The sequence below is a fragment of the Cervus canadensis genome, chromosome 18, assembly GCF_019320065.1.
Source record: "Cervus canadensis isolate Bull #8, Minnesota chromosome 18, ASM1932006v1, whole genome shotgun sequence".
Lineage (NCBI taxonomy): Eukaryota > Metazoa > Chordata > Mammalia > Artiodactyla > Cervidae > Cervus > Cervus canadensis.
The window spans coordinates 42,445,800-42,468,795 of NC_057403.1; the positions used below are offsets into that span (position 1 = coordinate 42,445,800).

Consider the following 22,996-nt stretch of genomic DNA (forward strand, 5'->3'; position numbering starts at 1 on the left):
CCACTTTTCCACTGGTATATCTTTCTCCACCTGAATTATATGGACCCCTCTTCAATCGAGGAAATGAACCCTTAAGGCAAATATTTCCTTCAGTTTACCCTTTCTCTTTTGTCTTTGTTTACAGTATTTCAGACCATCCTAAGTGTTTACACGTTTTTAAATTTCTCAACACCCAGGAAATTTGTTGAGAGTTGGACTACATCCTAAGATCCATCCAAGTCTAAAGAAGATGCCACAAATACCATCAAACTGCAAAATGAAAGGACTGTGAGTCCAGTGGTGGATTTTTGTAGACTTTAGCAGGTGAGTGAAAGCCACTTCTATTGTCTAGGCCTTTCCAAGGATTCTGACATCTCTTCTGTAAAATACTCAACTCTGCCTTGTATTAGCAGAACAGTCAACATTACAATCAAAATATGATTTTTCAAATGTTTTTAAAATGTTTTTATTAGTTATAAAAGTAACATGGTTCACTACAGTGATTCAATTTTTTAAATCTAACAATAGGTTCTGGATTTTTAATATCCAGGCTCTACCCTTCCATCATGCCTACCCTTCAGGAATGTGCTGGACAACTCTATCAATGTTTGGGGTAAAGGAACATGATTCATGAAAAGGATGAATCTCCCTTAGAAGGTTTGATGAGTTCAAGGATGCTCTAAGACTTCTTCACGGGGAGGAAAAGAAAGTAACAGCTTTAAATGAAGATATTAAATGACTTGGAGGCAGCTTTATAGAATTTATGATATAGTTTTAAACTTTTTGGAAAATATGGATCCTCTTACCTATAAACTTTCTCCTCTCTAAAACTTAAACTATTAAGGTTAAAAGTGAAAGTGGCATCCGACTCTTTGTGACTCCATGGACTATAGGCCAGGATACTGGAGTGAGTAGCCTTTCTCTTCTCCAGGGGATCTTCTCAACCCAGGAATCAAACCAAGGTCTCCTGTATTGCAGACAGATTCTTTACCAACTGAGCTATCAGGGAAGCTCAACTATTAAGGTAAAAAACTCAATCATCTAAATTAGAGATTCTCAAAACTTTATGTGCATATGGATCACTTGGGGATCTTGTTTAAACGCAAATTATGTGGTTCTGTGGGGGCAGGGGAACAGTGCTTTGGGCAGGACTGAGATTCTGCATTTTTAACAAGCTGCTTTTTCCCAAACCTCTCAGTAGCTGGGCTCTAAAATACTTCTGTGAACACATTCCCCTTGCTCATTGTAGTATTCTATGTACATATACACATGCTTTATATATATCTTTATATTCTTGCTTTCTAAAACATTAATTGAGAAATAGGCCATTGTTACAGAAACCACAATGCACTTCATGAAAAAACATTGGGTACAAAGGCAAAACAGTGACAAATTGATACTTTCTTGCTTGGTCACGCCTGATTTAAGGAAATGAACCCCAAATAGGCTATGTGAATTGGAAATTGACTTCAACCACATTTAAATTGTTGTCTTTTAAAATATTAGCAGTTGAGTGTGTAAACCAATATTTATTTTCTAATCAAAGGTTTGTGGCAAATGGTTTATAAATGAAAGAAATGAGGGAAGAATGCTTTGAAATGTTTCTCGTAATAGAAATGGAAATAGGATATTCTATTTCTTTAAATGGCAGGCACAGGCTTCAGCTAAAATTCATCCTGGTCTTGAAAGAGGAAATTATATGAAAAACTGATCATAGTATAAAAGCCCAGGCCAGCACCTCTCTGCCAGCGATCATAATAAATATCTTTCAGCAGAAAAAAAGTTGAAGATCCAGCTACATTAAGGAAGAATCTGTTAACAGAATAATTGTATACTGAGGATCCCTTTAAGAAAAGCTTCCAAAATTCCATTATCTTAACTGTCACTCGCCACTTTGAGTTGTCTCAGCGCTGTGTGTTTTCATGAATTACCAGAGCTGTTTGTTTTTTCCTTTATCAGTCATCACCCTGTCAGCCGGGCCATTCATAACAACTTTTGGCAGCTCATCAGGAGAGTTCAGAGCTTGAATAGGACCCTATCAACTCTCACACCTCATTGTGTGAAACTGTTTACCAGCATTGCCTTTTTCTGTAAATATTACAAGCAGAGCCCTGAAAAGTGGAGATGCGTGAAAACAAAATGGACAAATCTTGTAGCAGTTGGTGGAGATGGCAGATGGGGGTGGGGTGGGGGAAGTGACTGAGAATTTACAAGTACTCATGTTTCCTTTATTGGGCTGAATCCTACCTAGTCACTGGGCTTGAATTCTTGTGTATGCTGGCTAATTAGACGATATTTAATCTGACTTAACATTGGTGTCAGTTTGGTGAAAGTGAGGCTCTGTGATTAGGGAGTACAGACCGGGCGTCTGCCACAGTTCTGCTCACTTCCTCTAATTTAATGCCCCCCTTCCCAGAGTATTGTCACCCTGGATGAGTTGAGTTCCCCGCTGTCTTTTCTGCTTGACTGGTAACAAGGTGGCCCCCATGAACACCAACAGCAAATGGACCGACTCAAGTCTCCTGGTCTTAACAGCCTGAAGTTCTGCCAGATTCACCCATCAGAAATAATTTCCTCTTGAAAACCAATGGCAGTAAGTCTCTATGGAAGCTAATATCACCAACTTGCAAATGGGTATGATTTTTTGGTTATTGTTGTTGTTCTCTATTTTTACTGAAGTTATATATGCACAGATTTTTGAAGGGTCAAGTAGTTCCAGGTTTTGTGATTAAAAAATTAAAAAATTAAGCCTTCTCCCCAGCCTCCCACCCTACCCACCAGAGGCAACCACTTTCAATTCTTACAGCAGATTATTTAGAAAATAATGTCACAGGGAGAAATAGGTTGTTTTGCTTTACCAGTGTTGGGATGTTACATAAATGAAATCATTGCTGTGACTTGCTTAAGCCTTTACCATGAAGGTGGATTTTCTTTAATTACTTTTTTAAAACCAAGGTATAATTTATATACAATGAATGCACAGATTTTCAATGTACCATTCAATACATTTTCAGTTCAGTTCAGTCGCTCATTCGTGTCCAACTCTTTGTGATCCATGGACTGCAGCCGCCAGGCCTCCCTGTCCATCACCATATATATTTTAATGAAAGAATATACTGACATAACTGTATATCAAACTGCAGAACATTTGCAATACCCCCAAAAGTTCCTTCTAGATCCCTGCAATCAGTCCCCTTCTGTAAAGCAATCGCCTTTCTTATTTCTTTCACTGTAGATCACATCTACCTGCTCTGGAACTTTCTGTAAGGCATTATATATCATGTACTCTTTTGTTCCTGACTTCTTTTGCTCAAAATGATATGTTTGAGATTCATGCAGAAATTCTTTTTAACTGGCAAGTAGTGTTCCATTGTATAAAAATACTGCTGTTTGTTTATCAATTTTATTTATTGATGCTCATTTGTTTCCACTTTGGGGATGTTTTTATTATTGATTTATGGGAGTTTTATACATTCTAGACAAGCTGTTTGTCAGAAATTGACTTTGCAAATCTCTCTCCCAGTCTGTATTTTATCTTTTCATATTCTCAATGGTATTACTTGATGAGAAATTTTACATTTTGGTTATGTCCATCTTTTGATTTATTTTATGATTTGTGCTTTTTGTATCTTATCAAAGAGCTCTTTGCCAACCATGAGATCATGCAAATACTCTTCTATGTTTTCTTTTAGAAAACATTGAAGCTTTCTAGTTTCAGATTTTACATGAAGGATTCCTTTCCTATCTAAATATAATTTTTGTGTATGGTGTGATGTAGAGGTCGAGGTTCTTTCTGTTTTAAATATGAGTATACAATTGTTCTAGCATCATTTGTTGCGAAAACTTTCCTTTCCACATGGGTGTGTGTGTGTGTGTGTGTGTGTGTGTGTGTGTATTTCAGGACTTTATTCTGCTTCACTGACTTTTTTATCTTCCTTATGTAAGTAACAGCGTCTTAATTATTGTAGTTTTCAGCACAATTTAAAAGTACAGGTTTTCAAAATTTGTTTTTCTTTCTCAGGTTATTTTTACTATTTTTTTAGCTCTTGCATTTTCATATACATATATAATCAACTTGTTAATTTCTACTACAAGCCTCATGGAATTTTGATTGGGACTGCACTGAATTTATAGATCAATTAGGGATGAACTGAAACTTTAGCAGTATTGATTTTTCCCATCCTTAAACATGTTATATGATTTAAGTTTTTATTTAATAACTTTCTACAGTATGTAGCAGTTTTAAGAATATAAGTCTTATCTATATTTTCTTTGAGTATTTTATGCCTTTCCTACAAATGTAAATGAATTGCTTTTTAATTTCATTTTCTAATAATTTGCTGGTAACTTTTGAAATATAAATTTTGTATATTGACCTTAATTCTTGTGACTAAATTCACTCTTCAGTTCTAGTTGTTTTGGGGGGGGTAGATTCCTTAGAGTGTTTTCTATATACAATCATGTCAACTGTGAAAGAAAAGACTTTTGCTTCTTTTTAATTTTTATACTTTTTTTTCTTACATTGTTGTGCCAGATAGGGTTTCCAGTATATTGTTGAATAGATGTGGAGACATTGGGTATCTTATTCCTGAACTAAGAAGCATTCACTATTTCACCACTAAGTATGACATTAACTGTTGTTTCTTCATATATGCCCATTATCAAGTTGATGAAATTCCTTTCTTTTCCTAGAGTTCTGAGTTTCTTTTCATGAATGAGTATGCCATTTTGTCAAAAATGTTTTTGCATCAATTGAGATTTTTCTTCTCTTTGATTCTGTTAATGTGATGAATTACAACTATTGATTTCATAATGTAAAATCAACCTTTAATCCCGGCAAAAGCTCCATTTATTAATAACATTTGTTCTTTTCATATAACACTGAATTTGATTTGTTAATATTTTATTGAGGACTTTGTATATTTATTCATGTAAGATATTGGTCTATAATTTTCTTTTCTTGTAATGTCTTTGTCAGGTTTTAATAACAGGGTTATGTTGGCCTCATTAAACTACTTGAAAAGCATTTCCTTCTATTTTCTCAAAGAGTTTATATAACACTGGTATTAGTTTTGTCCTTAAACCCTTGATAGAATTTGTTGAGTAAAGCCATCTGGACCTGAGGCTTTCTCTGTTGAAAGGTTTTTAATTATGAATTCAATTTTGAAAATGGATATAAAGCTCTTTGAATTTTTCTATTTCTTCTTGTGCTAATTTTGGTAAGATGTGCTTTTTGAGGGATTTGTCCACTTGTTCTAAGTTGTTGAAATTATAGGCGTAAAGTCATTAATGTTTCTGTCTTCTTGGAGGATTGAATCCTTTTTCATCAAGTAATAAGCCTCTCTATCACTGGTAATATTTCTTGTCCAATCTTGTTTTGATATTAATAAAGCTACTTCAGCTTTCTTTTGAGCAGTGTCTGCATGGAACATCTTTTTTCATTCTTTAATCTATTTATGTCTTTATATTTAAAGTGGTATTCTTGTAGCCAGCATATAGTTGACTCTTGCTTCTTATCTAATATAACAATCTACCTTTGAATTAGTGTAGCTTACATTTAATGTGATTATCAATATGGTTGAATTAAAATCTACCATCTAACCAGCTGTTTCCTATTTGTTCCATTTTGTCTTTCGTTTCCTTTCATTTTGCCTCCTTTTTAATTAATTGAGCATTTTCTATGATTCAATGTTATTTACATTATCGAATTATCATGTGCAACTCTTTTTAAAAAATTGAATATTTCAGGGTTTACCATGTACCTCTTATCTAATCAGTCTACTTTCATATTATATCCCATTTCATGTCTGCTATAAGGGTGTTCATTGGAAGGACTGATGCTGAAGCTGAAACTCCAATACTTTGGCCACCTCATGAGAAGAGTTGACTCACTGGAAAAGACCCTGATGCTGGGAGGGGTTGGGGGCAGGAGGAGAAGGGGACAACAGAGGATGAGATGGCTAGATGGCATCACCGACTCGATGGACATGAGTTTGAGTAAACTCTGGGAGTTGGTGATGGACAGGGAGGCCTGGCGTGCTGCGATTCATGGGGTCGCAAAGAGTCGGACATGAGTGAGTGATTGAACTGAACTGAAATGATAAGGACAATATACCCCCAATTTCTTCTCTCATCTCTTGTTCTGTTTTTGCCACATATTTACTCTTACATATGCTATAAATACACAATATTACTTTTTTTGCTTTAGGTAGTTATCTTTCAGAGCAACTGAAAGCAACAAAAAATTAAATTTGGACTTTGTTTACCTTTAGTTATTCCATTTCCAGGGCTCTTAATTTCTTTGTGAGGATTCAAATTTCTGTCTGCTATTATATGCTTCTGTCTAAAGCACTCTTTAACATTACATATAACATTGATATACTGGCAATTAATTTGCTCATATTTGTTTTATGGTTTTGGTTCAGAAAAGTCTTTATTTCCTGTTCCTTTTTGAAAGACATTTTTGCTGGGTATAGGTTCTGACTTGACAGTTTTTTGCTGTTGTTCAGCTACAGAGACCTCATCCCTTGCATAGTTTCTGGAGAAGTCTACTCTAACTCTTTAATTTTCATTCCTCTATATGCTGTGTGTCTTTTTCCCACTGACTCCCTTCATAACTTCCTTTGTCTCTGGTTTTCAGCAGTTTCTACGTAATATGCATATGGTGTGGGCATATCTTGGGGAGGGGAGGATTAATTCTGCTAGGTGTTCTTTGAGTTTTTTGGTATCTGTTATTCATTTTGGAATATTCTTGAGTATTATTTCTCCTTATTTTTTCTTCCTGGGATGCCAATTATACATAAGTTAGATCTTTTGTTGTTTCACATCTCTTGGATGCTCTGTTGTGTTTTTCCAACCACTCTCTATCCTTCTGCACTGTTCTGCAATCCATGTCAGAACTGGTATAAACCCAGTTTCCATACATGTGAGGGTTTGACTGAAGAAAGTTCATTGCTGTTATATCCTCTCTTATTCTCCAAATCCCTATGGGTTTATCCCTTTAAAAGATTGCTTTCTGGGACTTCTCTAGTGGTCCAGTGGTTAAGAATCCACCTTGCAATGCAGAGGGCTTGGGTTCAATCCTTTGTGGTGGAACTAAGATCCCACATGCCTTGGAGCAACTAAGCCCACATGTGGCAACTAAGACCCAATGCAGCCCAATAAATAAGATTGTTTTCTGCCATTTTAGTGGTCTTGGGAGGGAGTGAAAGTAGATGCACATGGGCAGTCTGCCATTCTTTACCTGAAGTCAACTGTGAATTTCATTATTTAAGTTAAACTTAGTGGTGGTAAGGAACTAAATTTCCTATTATCTTTGAAGTCAATCTGTTATATCATCTTTCTCATTTTAAATCACTTTTGCAGTCTCAAAAATAAGAGAAAAGAATCACAAATAATGATAGCTAACATCTATTATATATTTACCATATGCTAGTGTTATAAATGCTATAAATGAAATTTTATTCTCATAACATGTTTATAATATAGACAATCTGTTTTTTTTTCTTTTCATTTTTACAGGTGAAGATAAACTGAGGCACAGAAGATTAAGTAATTTTCCCCAAAATTCATAAATAGAAAATGACAGAACTTGGCTTCTTAACGACTATATTCTAACTGCTTCCAACAGATGGGAAGATGGTGGCTTTTAGGTACTATCTCTATTTTTGTTCTCTGCAATCCTTCATGTATTACTGTTAACTTTCCAAGAATCTTAATCTATTAATCAGCAAGTACATATTCAGTGCCTGTTATGTGCCCAGAATTGTTCTGCTCACTGTATAACGGTATAAAGAAATACAGCCAGGCCATTTCATTCAGGGAGTTTACATCTCTCCAAGAGAAGGCCCCCACAAATCTGAAAATAAGCTTAATGTACAAAGTGGAACCATCATTCAGAAAAATGAAAGCTTGATTTGATCTGGGTGCTCAGAAGCCATGAAAAACTCATTAAAAACCCTGATGGTTATTTAAGAGTTTACTTAGCTGCTGGCTTACCTATGCTGCCTTTCATCTCTTCCCTTACCTCCTTTTTTTTTTTTTGCAGCCTAATTTTAGCTATTGTACTGTTCATAAATATTTCTTCCACAGAGCAAATTTTAAAAAATCATTTATTTATTTGGCTGCATTGGTCTTAGTTGCAGCACAGGGAACCTTTGTTGCAGCACGTGTGGTTCTCTCGTTGCTACACACATGTTGCAGTGTGTGTGGGCTCAGTAGCTGTGGCATGAGGCTTAGATACCCTACAGCACGTGGGATCTTATTTCCCTGACTAGGGATCGAACCCATGTCCCCTGCATTGGAAGGTGGATTCTTAATCACTGGACAACCAGGGAAGCCCCCACAGAGCAAATTAAGAGGATTGTTTATAAGCTCAAAACATCTTTGTGAAAGTTTAAAGTGGGAAGAGTCTCAAATTCTTGGTCATAGTGATATATGGAGATATATATATATATGTGTATGTGTGTATATATATATATATATATATATATCTTTATAGATATATATACTTTTATCTCAACTACCTCCTTTCCTTGTCAAGTTACATAACTAAGAATGAACATGTGTTAACATTAGGTGTTCTCTGTTATTTCTGGAATGGCAGTGAGTAAACAAAGGCTTCATTGATGTAATATTGTCTTTAGGTTGGCTAGCAGAGTAACTGCCTCCCAATAAAAACCTAGCAAATTTTTATTGTTTCATGGATTGAATGCATGAAATTAAAGAAATCCTAGGGTGACTCTTTTTATAGTTGATGAAGAAAATCCTCATGAGTTTGTATTATAATTTGAAGGGATTTTCCTAATGCAATACATGTCAACACACCTTAGAGAAAAAGTTGTCATTGATCTATTATCCTGACACCAAATCTCTTTTAGGATTAAGGGACAGGATTCATTCACAGTGTCAGACCACTCCCTCCCCAGTGCAATACATAGCAGACATTAGGTGTTTGTTGGTTGGAAATATTTGTTAGGTGAAAAAATGAATCATTTGACAGTCTCTAGTTTGATGGTGAAGAAGTCTAAGTGCTCAATAACCACTTCTCCCAGTGATAGGTTCTACACAAAACTAACAGTAACAACAGAACAGTGTTTTAGGAGAAACTTGATAATGTAGCAGTCAGACCATGTACTTTGAAGCCAAGCAGACTAGAGTCTAGTCCTATCTCTGCCACTTAGGAGCTAGCATGTGACCCTCAGGGAGGTTGCTTAACCTCTTCAAGTCTCAACTTCCCAATCTTTCAACTGGGAGCAGTAACAGTATTCCATATGCTTGTTGTGAGGATTAAAAAAGATACTCTGCACTGTGACGCATTACAGTAAGCGCTCAACACATGGTAAATAAAGTTGTTATTCTACAAGGATTTTAGGAGTTGAGGCTGTGGCCATTTGGATCTGTAAAGAATCTTGACAACAGTGGGAAAATCTAAAACAGAGGAGCTTATATACTTCCTGTGTTTCTCTTGTCTTGCTTTAGGAATTTTGAGTGATGTATGTTTGGTAGTATGAGTATGTGAAAGGACGCAGAGGTGCAGCGGGACAGGATCTAGAAATTCTTTCTACCTTTAGAGAAATGCCCTCTACCAAGGATTTATGCTAACAGGGCCCACAGGCCCACCCTATCAGCTGAGGATGAAAACAGCCAGAGACAATGGGATATGACACAGTAATGAGTTCTCATTTGTCAGGTGTCTACTTGCCGATATGGTCTAAGGATATGGTGTTCAATAATTTCTAGAAATTGGTAATAATGATACCATTTACACGGCAGCTCCTCTGGCAGTTTTCAAAGTGCTTTCACATACACTCTCTGTTTAATTTCCACCACCGTGTTATGAGGAACCTGAAATAAATATTATCATTCCCATTTTATAGATGAGTAAATATATTCTGAAAAATGAAATGACCACGTCCAAGGTCACACAGCTGCTCAGTAATCAACCTCAGATTTAAACCTGAGTTCTCACTCAGGGGTCATTAATTTTTTTTCCCACGAAACTAAACAGCTTGTTTATTGTACATAACTCATGTAGTATTTTGAATATTAAGTGTACTTGCCCCCATGCTCCCTGGTTTAGTCGGTAAAGAATCTGCTGCAATGCAGGAGACCTGGGTTCAATCTCTGGGTTGGGAAGATCCCCTGGAGAAGGAAATGGCAACCCACTCCAGTATTCTTGTCTGAAATCCTATGAGCAGAGGAGCCTGGTGAACTACAGTCAATGGGGGTTGCAAGAGTTGAACACGACAGAGCAACTAAATCACCACCACGTACCCCTGCTAGACCTTTAAGGATTTGTGTTCATAAGGTCATTTAGTAATAAGAATCTGCCTGCAATATAGGGACGCAGGAGACATGAGTTCACTCCCTAGGTCGGGAAGATCCCCTGGAGGAGGAAATGGCAATCCACCCCAGTATTCTTGCCTAGAGAATCCCATAGACAGAGAAGCCCGGCAGGCTACAGGCCATGGGGTCACAGAGTTGGACACAGCTGAGAGACTGAGCATGCACACATGGAAGAATAGCTCACCTTCTGTGTCTTTTTTGTCCTACAGAGAACAATATTTGTCATCCAGATACACCTAGTGTTTAATGATGTCAATAAGGAAACAGTCCACCCTTTGGTTAAAAGACTCTTGAGTCTGCAAGGACCACTGATTGTCCAGAGGAGGCCATGGTTATTCTGGTGAAGCACAAGGGCATGGTCATTTTGATCAGTCACTCTACAGAGGGTCCAAAGCTGTGAAGCAGAGTAAACTCAGGACAGACAGCTGGAATCCTGGGAGTGTAACCTCACCAACAGATGAGGTAGTGATGGATGACTCCTGGTTATAGTCTTTTCCCTTTTCCTCTCTCAATTTATATTCTGAGTTGTTACCTAGAATAAATCCTACAGCTTCTAATTAATGCACTCATTGTCTTTGTTTTGAATGGAAAAGGGAAAAAATATGTTCATACCCCTGCTGGCAGCATACGAAGTATGCCTAAAGTGGAATATCTTTCTCCATCGTGAATAACATTAATCTCTGTAGTCCTCCAAAGTAACTAATTGCCACAGAGTTGAATTTCTATTTGTACGGATGGGTGGTATCCTTTATGAGTTTCCGGGTGACAGTTTGTTGCAGGAAAGATTCTCTCCAGAAACCCTTCTTAAGATTATCATCAAATTCCTTAATCAAGAAGGAGAAGTCAAACCGGTTAGGCTAGATGCACAGGCAACCAGTTGGCAACAAACTGAGCTCATCAGTCCTGGATTCTTTTTTTTTTTTCCCATTTATTTTTATTAGTTGGAGGCTAATTACTTCACTACATTGCAGTGGGTTTTGTCATACATTGACATGAATCAGCCATGGATTTACATGTATTTCCCATCCCGATCCCCTCTCCACCTCCCTCTCCACCCGATTCCTCTGGGTCTTCCCAGTGCACCAGGCCCAAGCACTTGTCTCATGCATCCAGCCTGGGCTGGTGATCTGTTTCACCCTAGATAACATACATTCTTAACTGTCAGAGAGGATGGGTGGATAAAGCTACAGCGGGCTTCTTGTCCATTACAAGTCTCCCAAAGGGAGGGGAGCAGCCACGCCAGTTTTCTTCTATCCTGAGCCTGTCTTGTGTTGTTCTAAGTGTGTGAGTGTGAGCTGCCTGCACACACCCATGCCCTCTGATGAGATGATGATGGGAATGGTGAACCTGAAGATGCCATGGCCACTGCGCCCTGTTCTCAACAGAACCTCCTTTTGTTCCAACAATAACAATTTTCAATAAGAAGAATCATTACATTTTACCCATTTCTGTATAAGGGCTTGGAGAGATACCTTACTTTGTTCGAAGTCACACAATTATTAAATGGCAATGTAGGAATTTGAGCCTGGGTCTGTCTGCCCCCAACTCAAGGCTTTTGAGCATCACTCTTATTGTCTCTACTGGGATAATGGCTTCCTTGTGGTAACTGTTAGAAGCTGGAAAATGTGGGCCTGAGGGAACTTTTCAATATGAAATGCTAACTCTTTGCCTACCAAGATTCTTATTTTTAAAAACCCAGAGGAAGTTCATATTAATAGATTTATTTAACATTTATGTACAATATTTACATTTACAAAATGCTTTGCAGTGTAACAGAATGGGCAGAAATTTTTATTGCGGCATATAATTGTCTTTTCTTTCATATTCATTTATTCCTTTGATTTATTTCAAATGTTCTCCACTTGGTCTTCTGAGATCATGTACAATGGTAACAAATTTAAAATAAGATTAATAAAAGATTATTTTGTATCACTCCTAGGGAAAACTGAGCAGGGCCATGCCATTCTCTGTTCTTGATAAATGTTATGCAAAAGCGCATAATATCGTCCCCAGCACACTGCCTATAACACCAGCTGTGCTTGTTCATGGTGCTTTGAAACTGTATTTGGTTCCTATTCCTCATTTATTTTGTGGAGTTTGTTTTCTGCCCTTCAGCTGGTTGGGGCGCTCCATATTTGGGATGATAAGCTGCAGTCTGTCATCTGAAGAGGCTGCACTATGGCCTTTCTTCACTGATCACCAAGGCAGAAACCTCTGCAGACTTTTCTCGCTGATGATTCCCTCTGCCTGGAAAGCCTTCTTCCCCAGATGGTCCCATAACTACTACCTTCTCTTCACTTGAGCCTGAGATCAAATGGCACCTTCTCCAAGAGGCCCTGCCTTGACCCCAGGTCCCAAAGAAACTCCCCCATCAGTGTATCCTGGCATTCTCTTTTATTTTCTCTTTTAGCATGTAAGATTCTTTAGTAAAAACCCTAGAATTGGGCTTCCCTGGTAGTCCAAGAATGGTTAAGAATCTTCCTGCCCGTGCAGGGGAACATGGGTTCGATTCCTGGTCCAGGAAGATGCCACATGCTGCGGGGAAATGAAGCCTGGGCACCACAACCACTGAACCAGTGCTCTAGAGCCCGGGAGTTGCAACTACTGAAGCCCTCACGCCCTACAGCCTGTGCTCGGCAACAAGAGAAGCCACTGCAGTGAGAAGCCTGCACACACAGTGAAGAATAGTCCCACGCACCACAACTAGAGGAAGCCCGTGAGCAGCACTGAGGACCCAGCACAGCTGAAAATAAATAAATAAATAATTTTAAACCCCTAGAATTGCACTGTTTGATAAGAATAAATGTATATAATAGTTATTGATAAGTTAATATTTTGTCATTTTTAAGTTGCTAAGGAATCTCTTTAATATAAAGTACTCTGAAGGCTTACAACACATTGCTTATCTTTTTAGAGTCAGACCATCACTTTGGAGGGCATACAAATATATGGCTAGGGGAAAATGTCTGTATTTGGTTACCTTTCAGGTTCTAAATCTAAATAACTTCAGTGCATGATCAGAAGATTAAAATTTTACTCTCAAAAAGTTTTTCTCATCCTTGTATATGTGTGTGTGTGAATATTAATTTTTTTTTTCTTTAAGAATTGCAGGTAGGGTGCCTAACTAAACTGTGGTTTAGAAAGACAAGTGTGGAGGTCTGCCCTGGGAGGGAGGGTTGGGGGACAGACAAGATTGGGTAAGTGGTTCTTGACCCTGGCTGTATGTTATTAACAATGATCTATCCTACCAACTAGAACCAGTAAAAAATCAGACCCTGGAGGGTAAGCCCAGGCACTAGTGATTTTTTTTTTTTTAGTCTTTATTGAATTTGTTATAATAATAACGCTTCTACTTTATGTTTTGTTTTTTTGACCCGAGGCATGTGAAATCTCAGCTCCCTGACCAGGGATCGAACCTGCACCCCCCTGCTTTGGATCACAGATTCTTAACCACTGGACTGCCAGGGAAGTCCCGGGCACTAGTGTTTTTTAAACTGTGCCAGGCGATCTGATCTGCAGCCAGGAATGAGAACCCTGGATTAGCAGGCTGCTATAGTCCATTCTTGAGAAAAGTGAGTGACCAGGGTAGCCGTTGTCAGCCCTGCCTCTCCCACGACTGCCAGGTAGAGGTGCTTGATTCTCATCCAGCTCTGACCAAACCTGGAAAGAACTTAGGATCCCCCTCTTACCTGTGGGCGGTTTCTGAAACTGGTCTTGCTGTCTTCAACAATGTCCAATGAGCCTGGTGGTGCCATCAGGGCTCTCCACTCTTTTCCCTGTTTCGATTTCTTTTTTTTTTTTTTTTTTAAGCTGTGGGGCTTGTGGAGTCTTAGATCTTGGTTCCCTCACCAGGGATTAAACCTGGGCCCTCCGCAATGAAAGCACAGAGTCCTAACCACTGGACCACCAGGGAATTCCCCTTTTTTGATTTCCTGTTTGGTCTCTAGCTGTTCCCCTGGACCCTCAGCCCAAACCTCTGCCGACTCCTCTGTTTCTGGCTACTCTTTGCTTAGCTACTGCTGACTTCTGATTCATGGTGGCCTTATACCCCACGTCCAAGCCGCCAGCTTGGGTCTGGCTTCAAAGAGATGAACTACCCAGAACCACAGTGGAGGCTCCCTCCTGATTCATTCTAGCCTGGCAAACTCAGCTGCTGCCAAATCCCCCAACAGGGCAATCTCCTTGAACACGGCCCCTGAACATGGCCTTTGAATTCTTGGAGAAATAAACCCCACTCTCTGAGTAGGAGGCTATGTAAAGCCATGTGCAAGGGGCCGGGACACAGGGAGGGCTGAAAAATGCAGGCCATTAATGAAGTCAGCCAACCACAGATGGAAAGCAAATAAGGGAGATATTGACTGAGCATTTCTAGGAAAGAAGCAAAAACTGTGTGAACATCAGCTCTATGGGGAGTTTGATTCCATCTGAGGTGAAAATAAGGTGACAAAATGACAATTGTGATCATGTTGCCATGAAGCATCCAAAAGTTTGGCAACTCGGATGTGAGTTGAGAAAGGTGTATGAATTATTTAGACAAGTTAACATGGCAACTTCAGAGTGCTGCTCACAAGCAGGAACCAGGGGACAGAATGGGCTCAGATGAGATCTTGGCAAAGACTGGGGGGCCTGCCATGCAAAGCTGCCTCCTCCCAGGAAAGGAATGGGGTAGTCAGGTCTTCAGCAACTACAGTGGGGTTCTTGGGAGCCTCTGCGGACTTGGTTGTATGAAGCATGCTCAGTTCATCTTTTTGTTTCTGGTGTAGGGGCCTCAACTCTCTGAATCTCCTCTCCTTAATGCATGCACTCAGGCAGATTGTACCTCCCTGCGCCTTTGAGACATGAGAGGAAGGGTCATACATCACTTCCTTGTGGAAGCCATGAAGAGCCACCACTGTATTTTTGATGTTATTCTTCTCTTTTCCTCTGATGACGAATTGTCAACCTTGTGTGGAGATGGTGGCATCGAAAAATTGTAGAATCTTTGAGTCCCTGGGTGACTAAATTAAGCACAGCCACCTGCTGACCCACAGTGGACAGACACCATGAAAGAGACATCAATCTTCACTATGTTAACCACAGAGCATTGGGGGTTGTTATTACTGCAGCAGAGCCCAGCCTATCCTGACTACTGCAAAGGTTTTCCCCATGAAGGTGCTCCTGTTAACTCCCTAGAACTTTTACTCATCTCCAGCCTGGTAAAGTAGAAGGAGAGGGAAAAGGTTTCTGGCATTACTTTTCTGTGCTCATCTATGGTGGGTGCACTCAAGGGGATGGAGAATGGAAGGGAAACAATATTTGCTGATTTCCTGCTCTATACCAGACGCCTTGCCAGATGCTCTGCGTACAGTCAGTCTTCAGAACAGTGTGGCTAGAGGATTTTTATTTTTATATTATTGATAAGGAAGAAGAGCTCCAAAGAGGTTAAATTACTTGTTTAAAAATCACCTAACTATGGGGTCAGTACAGTGGTTAGGACTCTGAACTTCCACTGCAGGGAGGGGAGGGGATGGGTTCGATTCCCTGATCAGGGAACTAAGATCTCCCATTCCATGTGGTCAATAAAATAAAATAAAAAATTTTCAGAAAAAAAATTTTAAACATCACCTAGTAGGAACTGACAGAGTCAGGACAAGAACCCAAGTCCATCTGACTATAAAACCTATATTCTTTTCCTGTACTATAAGCATACAAGTAATGGGCTTTAACCCTTGATAGTGTTTATCTAACATTATCTCTTTGGTTTAGTTAGATCAATCTACTATTCCAAGCTATTAATTCTTAGAATTATTTTCTTCTTTCATTTCACTCAGATTTTCACTGATCTTTGACACCCAAGGTGCTACAAATCTGCATGTTTGTTTAACTCAAACCAAATGCGCTCCAGTTTGTTTTAAGTTGGAATATCATCACCAGGATATCTGGAAATTCCTCCACTGTGGCTCCAGGTTTTAGAAACTGTGAGGTTTGCCTTTTCTGGCAAGGCTCTTGGAGGAGGGAAATAGAATGAGATGGGATGTGGAGGGAGAAGGTTTATTTGTGAAGAGAAGAGCACGAAGGCTGTACTCAATTAGCAGAGGCCCTTAGTACATGGGATCTTTACGGCTGCCTCTCTATGACCCTTAAAAACATAAGATCCAGCTACTTGAGGAGAGCCCCTGTGACTCCCACTGCAGGCGTGCATGCTCTGTTGCTAAATCATGTCTGACTCTGTGCGACCCTATGGACTGCAGCCTGCGAGGCTCCTCTGTCCATGGGATTCTCCAGGAAAGAATACTGGAGTGGGTTGCCTTTTCCTTCTCCAGGGGATCTTCCCAGCCCAGGGACAGAACCTGTGTCTCCTGCATTGGCAGGCAGACTCTTTACCACTGAGCCACCTGGGGGGCCTGTGACTCCCACTGGCCTTCACCGAAATGAGGTGAAATCTTGATGCAAACCCATGACCCACCCTCGACGCACACATGAGATGATTCCCTTGGCTTTCAGAGCACAGCCATGCCGTCCCATTCAGAGGTCAGCAGAGGGCATGCCTCGGCCTGCGTTCTCCGACTCACGACATGACTTCTGGATGGAGAGCTAGGATTTTTCTCAAGTGTAACAATATTAATTATCAACTCACTTTAACACACGTATGATGTATGTGTGCATTTATTTCACAGGAATGGTATAAAGATTAAATACTTAATGAATCCATTTTTCATATCAAGGATATATTTGCCCTCCGCCTAACTATATCTCTCCCTTCTGTTTCTCATGAGAAATATAGCTATCTTTATTATGTAATCAGTAATATATCATTCCTTCTAAGCAGGATCTAATTTTAGCAACATGATGAATGGCCCGGGAATGCATTCCACTGCCCTCTGCAGAAAGGAATATATATCAGACCTGCTCAGGTGTATGTCACTTCTTTATATTGGGAGCTTTCGAGCTCCCCAAGTGGCAGCCTGGGTTTTTCTGGCTGACAGCCCCAAGTCCTCGGTTTTGGCCGTGCAGAAAGCATTAGGAAACAGCCATGTGTGAACAATGACCAGGCATGCTTGCTCAGCCAATGAGATATGCATCTCTCCTGCACCTGGAATTATTGCACCAGCTAGAAAATGACCAACTTGGGCTTTTCTTTAATTTATTTATGGGAAGGATCTGTGTGTATGGGACCATCCTCAACGTCCAACCACCACCTCCCATTTTTCCTTCTTTTGCCTTTAAGCAGTGAAATTTCTTTTAGGAATCATTCCAGTTTGACTAGCAGCATGAGGAATTAGTCACTTTTTCCTGAGCTTTCGAGAAGAAAATGATCATTTTCTTTCATGCTGCCTGTAAGTTTTATAGCTGCTTCTGTCCATTCATAGCACCTTACAACTCAATAGATAACATATTAATTTTGAAGTTATTCTGAATTCATTTTTTGATCTGTAGGAAAATCAAAGCAGTACCTTATCTACATTTCAGATGTGAAAACTGAGGTGCAGAGAGAGTTAATGATCAAAGCCTCCATATTAATGATTGCCTATGTTTAATTAAAAACTTTTTTTGGTCACACCCCACAGGGATCGAACTCAGGCCCCCTCTATTGGTAGGTGGAGTCTTAACCACTTGACCACCGGTAAAGTCCCTTAATTTTTAATGACCTCTATATAAGATGGAAGATAATAGTTATAGGTGTTTGCTTTTGCAACAACTGTATAGGTGAAAATAAGAAATTTTTTGTGCAACTACTATATTTGCTGATTCTAAGATGTACTTTTCTCTCATACTTGTGTTCCCCAAACAGGGATATAGTTGATAATTAATGAAGTATCATAATCTAATTGGTACTGTTTTTTTCTTTCTTAGTGGTTGCAGCAGATTGGCACTTAAAATATCTCAAATCTTCACCCCTCTCTGAGTCCACATGCTTCGCAAAGATGTCACTTTGTAACTCCTGCAATCAGCCAAATCTATTCCTCCAAGCCTGGAAAATGGGTTCAGTTCAGTTCAGTCACTCAGTCGTGTTTGACTCTTTGTAACCCCATGGACTGCAGCACGCCAGGCTTCCCTGTCCATCACCAACTCCAGAAGCTTGCTCAAACTCTTGTCCATCGAGTCAGTGATACCATCCAACCATCTCACCCTATGTCATTCCTTCTCCTCCTGCCCTCAATCTTTCCCAGCACCAGGGTCTTTTCCAATGAGTCAATTCTTTGCATAAGGTGGCCAAAGTATTGGAGTTTCAGCTTCAACATCAGTCCTTCCAATGAATATTCAGGACTGATTTCCTTTAGGGTTGACTGGTTTGATCTCCCTGCAGTCCAAGGGACTCTCAAGAGTCTTCTCCAACACCACAGTTCAAAAGCATCAATTATTCTGCGCTCAGCTTTCTTTATAGTCCAACTCTCACATCCATACATGACCACTGGAAAAACCATAGCCTTGACCAGACAGACCTTTGTTGGTAAAATAATGTCTCTGCTTTTTAATACGCTGTCTAGGTTGGTCATAACTTTTCTTCCAAGGAGTAAGCATCTTTTAATTTCATGGCTGCAATCACTATCTGCAGTGATTTTGGAGCCCAGAAAAATAAAGTCAGCCACTGTTTCCACTGTTTCCCCATCTATTTGCCATGAAGTGATGGGACCAGATGCCACGATCTTAATTTTCTGAATATTGAGCTTTAAGCTAACTTTTTCACTCTCCTCTTTCACTTTCATCAAGAGGCTCTTTAGTTCTTTTTCACTTTCTGCCATAAGGGTGGTGTCATCTGCATATCTGAGGTTACTGATATTTCTCCTGGCAATCTTGATTCCAGCTTGTGCTTCATCCAGCCCAGCGTTTCTCATGATGTACTCTGCATATAAGTTAAATAAGCAGGGTGACAATATACAGCCCTGATGTACTCCTTTCCCGATTTGGAACCAGCCTGTTGTTCCATGTCCAGTTCTAACTGTTGCTTCTTGACCTGCAGACAGATTTCTCAGAAGGCAGATAAGGTGGTCTGGTATTCTCATCTTTTTAAGAATTTTCCACAGTTTTTTGTGATCTACACAGTCAAAGTCTTTGGCGTAATCAATAAAGCAGAAATAGATGTTTTTCTGAAATTCTCTTGCTTTTTCAATGATCCAACGGATGTTGCCAATTTGATCTCTGGTTCCTCTGCCTTTTCTAAATCGAGTTTGAACATCTGGAAGTTCATGGATCACGTACTGTTGAAGCCTGGCTTGGAGAATTTTGAGCATTACTTTGCTAGCATGTGAGAAGAGTGCAATTGTGTGGCAGTTTGAACATTCTTTGGCATTGCCTGTCTTTGGAATTAGAATAAAAACTGACTGGAAAATGGGTGGGCCTTACCTTTATTTGTTCCTGAAGCGGGTGTTTTTGGGGTTCACCCATTTCCCTTGTCCCACAGGGCCTCAGCCTGCCTGACTTGCATAGGCACCAGCATTCTTTGCTTGAATCTCTTTGCCTGCTCTGATGGTTTAAAATAAGTTCAGTCTTTGACAAGTCTTCCTATACTCCCCTTGAATGTGGGCCAGGCTTCAAGACTCGTTTCTCTCAAATGGAAGCTGGTGGAGATCATGTGACTTTTAAGGGGAGGTTATAAAAGCACTGTGGCTTTGCCCTCTCAGATCACTCATTTTGCACTAAACCCTATACCTTGTCCTGAGGGCATTCAAAGGGTCAAAGGAATAGAGGCTAAAAGCCAGCCCTGATAGGCCAGCCATGTGAGAGGATCATTGTGGAGGCAGAAGTCCAGCCACAGATAATGAAATTCTTGCCGATTCCCTAAATTTCTTAAACTGCAACCTCACGAGAAAGCCCAAACCAGAACCAACCAGCTAAGCTATTCCAAAATCCATGACCCTAAAAAAAGACTTTAAAATAAATAAAAACAAAATCATTTCAAGATATGGAAAAAGGAATAGTAGTCACAAACCAAGAATAAAACTATTTGAAAATGAGCAGACTTGGAAAAGAAATTCCAAAAAGGAAAAAATATACTAATTGAAATGAAAATCTAATAGACCAGTTGGACTGTAAGGCAGAGATGGCTGCTGAGAGGTGAAGTGAATTGGAAGACACATTACAGGAAATTATCCAGAATATAGCATATAAGATAAATGAAAAATATGAAAACTGATCAAATGATAAGGTCCTACCTATGTCTATTAAGAGTTACAAGTGGAAAAAAAAGAAAGAGTTGGAAGCAAATAAATAGTAGTCAATAATTTCCATTATCTAAGACAGGAGTCTTTAAAGAAGCACACCAGTTCTTATGCAGTATAATTAAAAACAAACCCATTCTTAAATACGGAAGTTCAACTGCAAAGTATCAACCTTAAGAATTACCAGAGAGAAAAAATAAATTACCTAGAAATGAATGACAATTAGACTGGGGGCATAATATTCAAAGCAAGAATAACTAGCAGAACACAGCTGTTGTGTTATAAATGTAGTTACAAATGCACAGGAATAATGCATTTAAATTACTGACAGAAAAACTATTTTTCCAGAGTGAAAGTTGAATAAAGTAAATTCCAGATACAAATGACTATTTTGGCCAGCAGTATTTGGCATGTTGTACATGGATATTTACTTTGGCCAGGAAGTAAATTACCTTGAAAAGAAGAAGTGGGATGCAGGAAATATTTTTTAAATGGATAAGTATCTAAACAAACACTTCATAGTATAAAATGAAATGGCTACTTTATGACTATTTAAAAATAAGTGAAAATAAATTTCTAAGTAATAAAATCATGGAACATGGGAGAGCAAATCATAGTTAAAGCATATATTATTTAGAAGGAGATCAGTGATATTGATCGGGCTTCCCTGGAGGCTCAGGTGGGCTTGCCAGGTGGCGCCAGTGGTAAAGAACCTGCCTGCCAACGCTGGAGATGTAAGAGATACATGGTCAATCCCTGGGTCGGGAAGATCCCCTGGAGGAGGGCATGGCAGCCGACTCCAGGATTCTTGCCTGGAGAATCCCAAGGACAGAGGAGCCTGGTGGGGTACGGTCCACAGTGTCACAAAGATTCAGACATGACTGAAGAGACTTTGCACACATGCATGGAAGCTCAGACAATAAAAAAAAAATCTGCCTGCAATGCAAGAGATCCAGGTTTGATCCCTGGTTCAGGAAGATCCCTTGGAGAAGGGAATGGCTACCCACTCTAATATTCTTGCCTAGAGAATTCCATGGATGGAGGAGCCTGGTAGGCTATACAGGCCATGAGGTTGCAAAGAGTTGGACATGACTGAGTGACTAACACTTTCACCCTCTTTCAAGTGATACTAATTAACTCTAGATGTTAAGTGTGAATATGAATGTACGGGTGGGGCTTCCCACGTGGCTCTAGTGGTATAATAGAACCTGTTTGCCATGGTAGGAGACATAAGGGACCCAGATTTGATCCCTGGGTCAGGAAGATCCCCTGGAGGAGGGCACGGCAACCCACTCCAGTGTGCCTGGAGAATCTCCACTCACGCCTGGAGAATCCCATGGACAGAGGAGCCTGGCGAGCTATGGTCCATAAGGTCACGAGGAGTCTGACATGACTGAAGCGACTTAGCATTCAAGCACGCATGAATGTAAGGGTAGCCATGACAGAAGAGAAATGGAATGCATAATTTGCACACAAGTAAAAGAAAAATATAAAATTATGAACTTGAATACTACCCACCAGAACAAGACAGTAGCTTCCTGTTGGGAAAGACAAGAGATGATGATGACCAGGAGGGGCTAAAGTGGGGGTAAAGGAAATGTCAAATTTATCTGAAATGTTCTACAGTTTAAAAACCATTTAGAAACAAGCCTTTCCCCCTCTCTGCCTCTGGGAGATGCTCAGGATTTTCCGTGATATTCACGGTCCCTGATAACATGCCTCTATGTTTCAGCCAGCTTAGCTCCCTCTCTACTTCCCAATGCATATTTTTCATTTCCATCAGGCCAGTCTCCTCTTTTTACATACATCATCTGACTTATTTTAGGATTCATGTCTCTGTTGTCCAAATCCTGCCAGTTCTTGAAGACCTTTCTTTGTATCATCCAGTATTGACAACAGCAAATAAAGCTGTCTGTAGCACATCACACATAATTGCATTCTGTTTAGCTCTCTCTTATTTGTATGTAACTATCTTATGTTTTCTATTCCCTTTTAATTGCTTTCTTTTATTCAGTATTTCCCTTAAAAGATTACAGAATCTCAGAAGTCAAGAACTGTGGTGTTTATTATACCTTGCCCTGGGATCCCTCATGGCATGTTCCACAGCTAAACACATTGTAAAGAATATGTTTGTTAAATTGAAAGCAGTCTCTCTGACGGAAAGGCAATGAAGAAAAGAAAATGAACAAGCAAGTTCTGACCATTCTTTAGTGGATAAATTGCACCAATGAAACAGTAAGTCACTTATTCCAATGTTATTGATTAATCTCAGTGATCTGGAATGTATTTGAGATTCAGAAAAAGTTGGTTAAGAACATGCGGTTTGGTGTCAGACACACCTAGTTTGAGCATCAGCTTAATCATGTAATTACTATCTTTATGACTATGGATAGGCAACCTAACTATCCATTTGAGTTTTAATTCTTCATAGGGGAAACTATTAATAGTTCTTACATGGAAATCACCTGGTTCAACACATGGAACATAGTAAAACACTCATGACCTTGGATTATTATTACCTAAAATAAGTA

At 39.5% G+C, this 22,996-nt stretch overlaps 1 long non-coding RNA gene and 1 other non-coding gene across 3 annotated transcripts; one reads left to right on the top strand and one right to left on the bottom strand.

Moving 5' to 3' along the window:
- Nucleotides 1-945: 945 nt before the first annotated feature.
- LOC122420902 lies at nt 946-11,344 on the top strand. Of its 2 annotated transcripts, none has more exons than XR_006263407.1 (3): nt 946-1,003; nt 2,396-2,572; nt 7,501-10,056. It is a non-coding gene; the product is annotated as an uncharacterized LOC122420902 (long non-coding RNA). The 2 variants fall into 2 exon arrangements; XR_006263406.1 differs by lacking the exon at nt 946-1,003 and adding an exon at nt 10,536-11,344 and having other exon boundaries at nt 2,115-2,572; nt 7,501-7,631.
- A 2,822-nt stretch (nt 11,345-14,166) lies between these two features.
- TRNAE-UUC lies at nt 14,167-14,239 on the bottom strand. The gene has a single exon. It is a non-coding gene; the product is annotated as a tRNA-Glu (tRNA).
- Nucleotides 14,240-22,996: the final 8,757 nt, after the last annotated feature.